The following is a 10,232-nucleotide window of genomic DNA, read 5'->3' as shown; positions in this document are numbered from 1 at the left end:
TCATAATTACATAATATGACCTATATAAATGTTCTGAAAGTTATAAGCAATTTGTGCATTCTTCAGGATTCTTTTAGTACTCTTTGGATGCATGAGGTGAGTCTATTTAGCACCTGTGCTTTCTAAGGAAACAGCCATCAGAAGTATTTATATAAGGAGAATACCATGCACCTGTTTTTCATCCTTTCTCTTAATTACATGTTAAGATCATGACAGTTCATGACATTTTTGATGAAGAAAAAAGGTATGTGTGTGGGATAATATTCTGATTATGACCTAAGTAGACTACTGCAATGCATAATAAATTATACCCATAATAAAGCCTATGCATTGGCTGTCTGCAGGTTCCAGGCCTAATTCCCAAGTCCCAAGTGATGGAGCCTGAAATACATCTTTAAAGCACCATCTCCCCTTAGGTTCCTTTGCCTTTGATTTGGCTGGCATTTTGATGAAGACCTGGATGATTAAGACCTGGCATAATATCTAGAAGTTAGGTAAGACTATTATTGTACTAATAAAGGAGAATATGTGTAGCTCAGGGTTGATATGAGGGGTCCTTGGTGCTCCCTGAGCTTGCTTGTTTTCTTGCAGACATTTCATTACCCAAACTAGGTAACATTATTAGTGCTAGTAAGGAGTGCTGTTTGCTGTTAGTTTATATTCTAGTAGCTGTGGTTTGGGTAATGAAATGTCTGCAAGAAAACAAGCAAGCTCAGGGAGCATCAAGGACCCTTCAAGACTATTATTGTGATGTTGTGATTTGTTTTAATGATTGCAGTTACATTTGTCACAGCTGACATTGTTTTATTATTTTACTATGATGCTTTGTTTTCATTTGGTTTAATCCTATGTGCACCATCCAGAGTCACAATACAAATGAATGAATGAATGAATGAATGAATGAATGAATGAATGAATGGATTTCTTTGTTGGAGTTGAATCTGCTCTTCCAGATAAAAATTAAGACAAGATGGGAGGCTTTCTCTGAGGTAAGTTCCACTTTATGGAATATATTTTTCCTTGTTTTGCCCATTCAAATAACTGAAAGCAATTATATTTCAATGGGTTTGAAGCTCACCTAACTGAGTGTCTTTCACTGCTAACACTGGATGTTCTCACTCTGACAAAATATGCAGAGCTGTGGGTATTTTTAGAGTTAACTCAGAAGACGCTAGGAGGGGAGAAGAAAGAAAGTATGAGTTGTAAATGGAAGAGAACCTTTGCCCTTCAAACTAATTGGAGAATGTAAATCATGACAGCAAAATAAGGGAGGGGAAATACTAGCAAAAATAACTGCTCGGGGGGGGTGGAGATTTCAGATCTTAGCATCTTTTCATCACGCCATACCAACATTTTGTCACATGAATAAAAAGACTTTTTAGGATAAAATGCCTGGAAGTTCTTTGAAGTGTTTCATTAGTCGGAACCTTGACATCATGCTAAGATCTCAAATCCTTTTCAACTGACCTGGGGTTCTGAACTCCATCCACTGTCTCTAGGCTTGAGAGGAGCTGATAAAGTTTCAGGGGGAAAAAATCTATCACGAAAAAAGTGAGTTTGCTTGAAGACCCAGCAGCTGCTGATAACCCAGAGGAGGAAACAACAGACAACATGCTGTGGGGAGATGAATTCTGGCAGATCTCCCAGGTGGGAGCAAAGACTTCAAAAGCAGAATGGTGGAGAGCTAATGAATGGCCTACTACTCAAGCTTTGGGTGAGTCACTGGAAAAATTTCAAACCCCAGATGTGAAAAGCAGAAATCAATTCCTGCAGAGAGAAGCCTACAGCCCCTCCCTTGGAGATCAGATCATGGTTCCCCCTGCCAGGAACTCCAGCCCTGAAGAGAGAGGGAATCCCAGTCTGAGACCTCTGCAGCAATGCGCAGATTGGCACCCCCACAGGTAGATGATCAGCAGCATCTGAGCTTGCCACAGCTAATAGAGGCCTTACAACAGCTTGGGGTGGTGCAGAAGCCAGGAGATCAGCAGTTGGTGGGAAGACGAACACAGCAAGGAGATTGGTCACCACCCCCAAACGTACAGCAACCGCTGAGGGACTTACAGCAACAGGGGCATGGCCACAGCCCCTGAACGTGCAACCCCTGGGCATGAACCAGCAACCAGGATGGGGCCAGCAGCAACAGCCATAGTGGGGATCCCAACAGGCTATAATTGCACCCTCTTTCAGAGCAACTTTTGATGGGGACCCGGAGAAACTGATTTTCTTCCTCAACCAAATACGCTCTCATTTGAATGCCTGGGCTTATCTCTACCCAGACCCAGGTGCCATGATCGATGTGATAGCATCCAGCCTGGAGGGAGAAGCATCCGAATGGATGAACAATTTATACAATGAATAAGCCCCCAATTGGAGGACACCCACCTCTTCCTCCTAGGGCTGAGAGAAAGATTTGAGGACCCAACTTTTGACCTAAAGGCAAGAGAACAAATTCACAAAATAAAGCCGGCAGGCCTGCCCTGGAGTACATGAGAAAATTTTGCAAGTTAGCAGGTCGAATACAGGGGTGGTCAGAGCAATCCCTAATCCGTCACTTCATAGAGGGATTAGACCATCACCTCTCTCAAGCCTGCATCTATCGAGGAGTACCTGATCAGCTGCAAGAATGGTACCAGGCAGTGGTGAAGCTAGATGTTCAGCTTGCCCATTATAAGAAGCCTCCTCCACCTGAATCCGAGCAGCAACCAGAGCTACCCAAACAGCAATCACCCCATGAAAGCCTCCAACTAGTGCAATGGCTGAGAGACCCAGGCCATTAAGTGTTTCAAGTGCAGACAGGAGGAAGACGAGTGGAAAACTGCCTTCAACTGCCCCATGGGGAGCTATCAATTCAAGGTCATGCCATTTGGACTACAGGGAGCCCCAGCCGTATTCATGCAGTTGATTAATGAGGTCCTACATGATCACTTGTACAAAGGGGTTTTGGTGTATCTTGATGACATCCTGATATACAGCACAAATATGACTGATCACATAAAGCTGGTGAGAGAAATGTTAAAGAAACTATTGAATGCCAAGCTTTGTGCCAAATTGTCAAAATGTGAATTTCACCAGACCCGATTAGATTATCTTGGCTACAGAATTTCCAATGAGGGTATTGAAATAGATCCAGCCAAAGTGAAAGCTATAATCCAATGTCAGCCCCCAAAAACTCGCAAACAGCTCTAGAGCATTCTGGGTTTTGCCAACTTTTATTGTCAATTCATCTCCTCTTTTGCAGAGCTTGCCCTACCCCTTACAGAACTACTCAAAACAGGCAAAGGAGGAGGGAAGCCATGACTGGGCCAACCACTAGCATGGACAATGGGCTGTCAAACAGCTTTTGAAAATTTAAAGGGACTATTTGCTGCTGAACTGGTCCTAAAGCACCCCTGCCCAGGGGAGCCCTTTGTGATTCAAGCCAATGCCAGCGATGTGGCAATTGTAGCTGTATTACTGCAAAAGAACAAAAGTGGGGTCCTGCAACCCTGTGCCTACACCTCTAAGAAATTTACTGAAAGGGAGCAGAGATGGACAATCTGGGAGAAAGAGGCCTTCGGGATTAGGTGGGCGCTATTAAACTGACGACACTATCTAGAAGGGACCAAGGTGCCATTTGAAGTATGGACAGATCACAAAAACCTAGGATCACTGAAAACTCCCCGCAAATTGTCCCCAAAGCAAGTGCAGTTGGCACAGTACTTTAACCACTTCAACTTCACTCTAAAGTACATACCAGGAGGAAAAAACTTCCTAGCTGATGCGTTATCCTGGTTACCCCAATACAAAAGTGAACGGGAGGAGATTAACGAGGCAATTATCCCCAATCCAAAAACTGCCGCTCAACTTATGCCTCGCAGGGTCCCCAATCCTGATGACCCTGGGGTAAAGAAAATAAAACGAGAGCTCCTCACCGATAAATGGTTCAAAGATAATGAAACCTCCCTAACATGCAGGGATGGCTTGGTTTACAAAGGGGGGAAACTATATTTGCCCGAAGTGCTCCGTGTTAATGCTCTCAAACACAGCCATGATGTAAAACAGGCTGGACACTTTGGATATTTGAAAACCCTACACCTCGCCTGCCAGCAATTTTGGTGGCCAGGGCTGAAGTGGGATGTGGAAAACTATGTAAAAAGTCATACTGTGTGTGCCACAATGAAAAGAATCCCAGGGAAAACCCCCGGATTACTGCAGCTGGTGGCAGACCCTTCTCAATCATGGGAAGAAATAGCTATGGACTTTATAGTAGACCTACCTGAAAGTAGAGGAAATACTGTCATCTGGACTGTAATAGACCTGTTCTCGAAGCAGGCTCATTTAATCACCTGCAAAGGACTCCCATCTGCCCAACGACTGACCAAATTGTTCCTGAAACATATCTACTGGCTGCATGGCACCCCTAAGTGAATAATTTTGGACAGAGGGGTGCAGGTCAAAGTGAAATTTTGGAAGAGTTTTCTTAAATTAATTGGATCATCTCAAGGTCTATCATCTGCTTTTCCTCCAGCCACTAATGGGGCTGCAGAATCTGCTAACAAAATGGTGGAGCAATATTTTAGTTACTACATTTCTTACCACAGACGAACTGGACTGACCTCCTCCCTTTCGCGGAGGTGGTGTACAATAAGTCTGTGCACAGCAGCACCAGCTACATTCCTTTCAGAGTGGCCACGGGAAAAGAGTTAAGCCCAATACCTGAATACCCTCAGATGCCCTCTGCTTCCCAGACACTTGACCAATGGGTGTGGGGGTGGGAAGAAGTTTGGAAAAACACAAAAACTGCTTTAAAAAGACTTTTGAAACCTATAAAAAGCAGGCTGATAAAAAGAGGGCTCCCCAAAGGACATTCCAAGTTGGGGAAAAGGTTTATCTTTCAACTAAATATTTACGCCTTAAATTGCCCAGCAAGAAATTGGGACCAAAATTCTTGGGGCGTTTCCCCATAGTAAGGATTATCAACCCGGTCACCGTAGAAATAAAACTCCCCAGACTTTTAGGGAGAATTCACCCAGTCTTCCATTGCAGCTTGTTGAAACCTTATCGGGGCTCCACTTTAAGACCTTCCCCTAAGAAGGCACCCGGGCCCCTCATAGTTGTGGGACAGACCCATTACGAAGTGAAACGTATTCTTGACTCTAGAATTTTTAAAGGTAAATTATAGTACCTAGTACAATGGAAGGGATACCCATTGTCTGAATCCACCTGGGTGAAATCCAGCGAGGTGAAAGCTGATAGACTCATCAAAAGTTTCATGCGAAATACCCCAACAAACTGAAAAATAGCCCCTAACATATGCTTTTGTTTACATTCCAGATCTGTTTTTTTTAAAGGGGGGCCAGATGTCAAAGCTGCTAACATTGGATGTTCTTGCTCTGACAAAATATGCAGAGCTGTGTGGTATTTTTAGAGTTAAGTCAGAAGACACTAGGAGGGGAGAAGAAAGAAAGTATGAGTTGTAAACTGAAGAGAACCTTTGCCCTTCAAACTAATTGGAGAACATAAATCATGACAGAGAAATAAGGGAGGGGAAATGCTAGCAAAAATACCTGCTAGGGGGGGGTGTGGAGATTTCAGATCTTAGCATCCTTTCATCATGCCGTGCCGACATTTTGTCACATGAATAAAAAGACTTTTTAGGATAAAATGCCTGGAAGTTCTTTGAAGTGTTTCATTAGTTGGAACTTTGACATTTTGTTTTTATTCTTCTTTAAAAAAAATATTGAGATGTGGATTACTTTTATTATTGTTTTTTTTAATCTGAATTTCATCCATAAAATAAAATGCAGTAAAGAAAAAGAGAAATCTGGGCTTACCTACTATTATGGAGAACATAATTTCTGTAAAGAATATTGTATAGGACAATTTGAATGATTGTATTGATGTAATATAGAAGGAATCTTTGATTTATTACTGTTTTTGTCCATAGACTTTTTTGTACATTGTTTTTATTAATAATGTTATTTTTTAAATGAAAGAATTAACATGAAGGAAAATAACTTCAGAGTTATAACTAGGTGTATTATTTTTTTGAATTGGTTCTCTATTCTTGAAGTGGACCTCCACACATGAATAAAGCAGACAAGGCCTTAAGGGCACCATGATTCAGATTTACCACAACATCTCATTTTTACTCAAGAGATGAGAGTGCTTTGGTGATAGATTAAAGCACATGAATCTTCTTTTCAGCTTCACCCCACGTATTTTCAGATGTTCACTAAATCATCTTGCTCAGTTTGAGTTCAAGGAAATTCACTGTATTTAACTATCTGACTCCAAACATCAACAAGTAACTATCCAATGGCTTATTAATCTCTTAAGCTTTCATTTGTCTTCTGTTGTAAGGAAACACAAGTTCATATTCTCAACTGTAAACATTCCAAGCTCTTATGGAAAACAGAGACTCACAACAGGAACTTGAGAAAAAAAAAACCCATTCTTTATGTCTTCTCTTCAATTGACTGCAAAGGAAAACTTGTGATCTATTTATGTGCTACATTTTTCTCCCTGTCACTCTACAGGCCTTTTTAACAAACTATTGGAGACTGGTGTTATACAGATTTTGGGGTTTTTTGGTTTCATCAGCTGCCTTGGTGGCAAAGATTTATTTTAGTAAAGCTTATAATTATAAATCATCACACTTATTTTCATTCTTCTCAGAGCTGGTCACACAAAGTTAAACTTGCCTTTTTATTTTGTTAAACAAAAATTATCAATGGTCATGAACATCCTGAAAATCCAGTGATCATTTTGATCTCTGAATCTATATCTTACTGAAGATTTCCACTGAATAATAAACTAAAAGAAGATAAAATTACATTTTATAACTTTTGCTATACATGAGTCAGAGCTCAGAATAATAATGAAATTACATATACTGAGCATTTTTAATACTTATTTTCAAAAATATTTTGCTTCTTTTTCAGTAAGTGCACAGACCATTGCAGACAAAATGTTTGCAATATAATTTAGTGTTAATAGAGAAAATATATATCCTCAGTTCATCACACTATGGGTCATGGGTAAGAAATGAGGAAAAGTTGGGTTAACAAAAATGATGTTTGCAGCACTAGATACAAACTTATAATGCTGGAAAGTATACATTATAATGTATAGTGTATATTGTAGGTATGAGGCATGTGTGAATATGAATTATAATTTGGAATATGTGCTTTCAAAAATCATATTGACCCATGAATGAATGTGAAAGGAACATAAAAATCAAAATTTCTATGGATAACTGGTATTATTATATGATCAAAGCAATTTCTTTCTTAGGTAAATTGCTCTGTAACCTATTGGATTCTTTTCCAGTTAAAAGTAACTGAATATTTTCCCATTGCTTTTGTAAGGTGCACAAATGTGTTAAAGAACAACAGTTGATTCAGCTGCACACCAAGAACTGAAAAAAAAAAATGTTAACATATCTATTCTGAGAATTTAATAATTCCTAGAAGCAGAACAAGAAATTAAAATATTGCATGCCTAGGAAGAAGAGTTAATAAGATCCATGTAACAATTCTGTTTCACTAGCCACCTCTCTTTAATAACACAGAGAAGTACTTTGCATTAAAGTTCTTATTTTCAACTTTATGTCATCTCTAGGATTCGGATGATTGCTTTTGTTAATTCCCAATCTTACAATTACCTAAAAGACCCCTTGCAAATATAGAAAAAGAAGCTTCTGTGGTTTCAGAAGGAAATACCACAATATGCAATGCCCCTCTCCAAAAAACAGTTTTTGTCTCATAGTTCTCTATCTCTGTGTTTTAAACTTCTAGTTCTCTGGCAGAATATACTTATAGATTTATTATACCATCTGTACTTCTTATATCATACTTAAACCTTCTTGGAGTGCTCACAAAAGAAGACATTAAAGCCATGAACATAGTGTGCAAGTAGCAGAACTGTAATACTCACAGTAAACCAGATTGTGGCAGAGGGAGAATGGGATAGGATATCCTTCCCCTTCTTCCGAAAAGTCAATTCCATTGTTTGTGTCCAATGGTCATTTAGCAACTATTCAGCCAGACTATAGAATGATGCCTGAATAGTCTTTTCTTTTTCTGCTTTCCTATCTAGCCTTTTTCTCTTTGTGTTCTCTTCCTTTTTAAATTGTAGGCAGGAGAGAGGGACTCTTTTTATTGATTTGTTAGCCTTTCCTGCTAAAATGTGTGTAATGATTCAAAAAAATAATCAACAAATTAACCCTTTAATAGACAACATTTCTTATGGAATATGGAATATTTTTTTAAAAAATGTCTATTAAATACTGAGTATAATACATGCATATTTACCTTCTTTAGTAAATACATAAAGTACATAAGATACAGTCTTGGCTAGGAAAAGAAACAAGTGCCATTAGTTGGGCTCTTGGTCATTCATCACCCCTTTATCTCTAATGGCAAGGTTAACCTCAGAATAAACTTACTGGATAACATAACTGGGATGCTTCCTATTACACTACTTTATTTGCTATTTCATCACTAAACTCAAAATTGTGTATGTCAAAATAAAACAGTTCTCCTTATCTTGTGGACTTATAAAGTCCACTCTGCAAAGTCAATTACACAAATGTTGTTTATTTCACCCTGACAGCTGCCAACATCTATTGTTTGCTAAAGACATCTTGGCAATTAGTCATTTGCTCAACTCTTTGACCCCATTTGTTTTGTAGATGTATATATATATCATGTATGTGCATACACTACTAGTGTTACCATTATTTATATCATCATCTTATTTTGTAGGGTCTCTAAGTATCAATGGCTTGACCTGGATAGGATATTTCTATATTCTATATTCTCATGCTGTTAATACATTTAGATTCTATGATTGGAATAAAATACTAAAATATTATAAATGTATTTTAGTACTTTATTCCCAACCATTAGAATCTAAATCCACCAATAAACACCTTTCCTTTGAGATCAATATGCACAAGACAATTTACTCTTAAGCATTCCACACTATTTACTGACTTGTTGATGTGATAATGGAACTATCACATTTCTCAACATTGGGTCTATGTGGTCTGTCAGCCTGGATATTCACTGACTACACATTTGATCTCTTTCCAAACCTCAGTGTAAACATATCCTTGCTCTTTTAATGCAATTGGTGTTTTCCGGCGTATAAGACGACTGGGCATATAAGATAACCCCCAACTTTTGAGAAAATTTTCATGGTTTAGAAAGTCATCTTATACACCGGAAAATACGGTATTATAAAATTATCTTCTCTGTTCTTTTGAAGATTGTACCTTCCTAGTCATAAACAACATGCATACATTTAAACTAATTTTATAATATGTTTATCTCCAGTATTTTTTCATATTCTTAAAGGAAATGGGAAAAGGTCAATAAACTATTGAATTTACTCAGTTATATCTTCTATTACTTCTCAATTTAATTAAAAGTAATTGATTAAAAAGTTACTTGGCCATTTTAATATATTTTATATTACCAAATTATAATCCTTCTGCATCGGGAACATTACAGCATCCTTTATATGATTGAGTCCAGATACCTGTATGGTTGGAATGTAATTATGAAACAAATTCCCTATCCCAAATCTACAAAAAATTAGTTCATTTTACTTCATTTAGTTGATATTGGTTCATAAATCAGTCTTTTAATTATGTTTTAATAGGTCACTGTAATGTGTCTCCACAAATATTTTGTGTGTATATTTCTTGTGTGTGTATCTAGTCATATACAAAGCATTAAAATGATGAAAAATGGATTAAAACGTAGGTCTGTGACATCTTGTCATCAGCCCTTTGAAACTCTTTTCAGGGAGACTGGTTTTGCTTGTTACTTTCAAAAATGTAATGCCTATTGTATAGTTAATGTATAGTTAATTGTAATTTCATTTCCCACCTTATTGCTCATTTTTGTATTCAGAGGTTTTTGTTTCAATAATTTTAGTATTACCTTTGTATTTGGCTACCTCATTGTTAATTTTAAGTCCAGAATATTTCTAAATAGCACTGAACATAATATACATCCTTGGAATATCCTACATCACTATACCATTTTTAATATACCCTTCCATTCTTTCTTCACACGGTGTCCTAAAATCTAGTCTGTGAGAATCACAAAAATCAGTACTGCAGTTCTCTGTTATTATCCTTACTTCCTCATGTAACAGTATTAAGTTGGGTTGCAGGTGATCTAGACATGGTAATTCATTTAAGCTTTTGTGTTTCCATGACCATATGAGTTTATGCGGCT

The sequence above is a fragment of the Crotalus tigris genome, unplaced genomic scaffold (assembly GCF_016545835.1).
Source record: "Crotalus tigris isolate CLP2741 ecotype Arizona unplaced genomic scaffold, ASM1654583v1 scf7180000017700.2314712, whole genome shotgun sequence".
Lineage (NCBI taxonomy): Eukaryota > Metazoa > Chordata > Lepidosauria > Squamata > Viperidae > Crotalus > Crotalus tigris.
Note: the sequence above shows the minus strand (reverse complement) of the source record.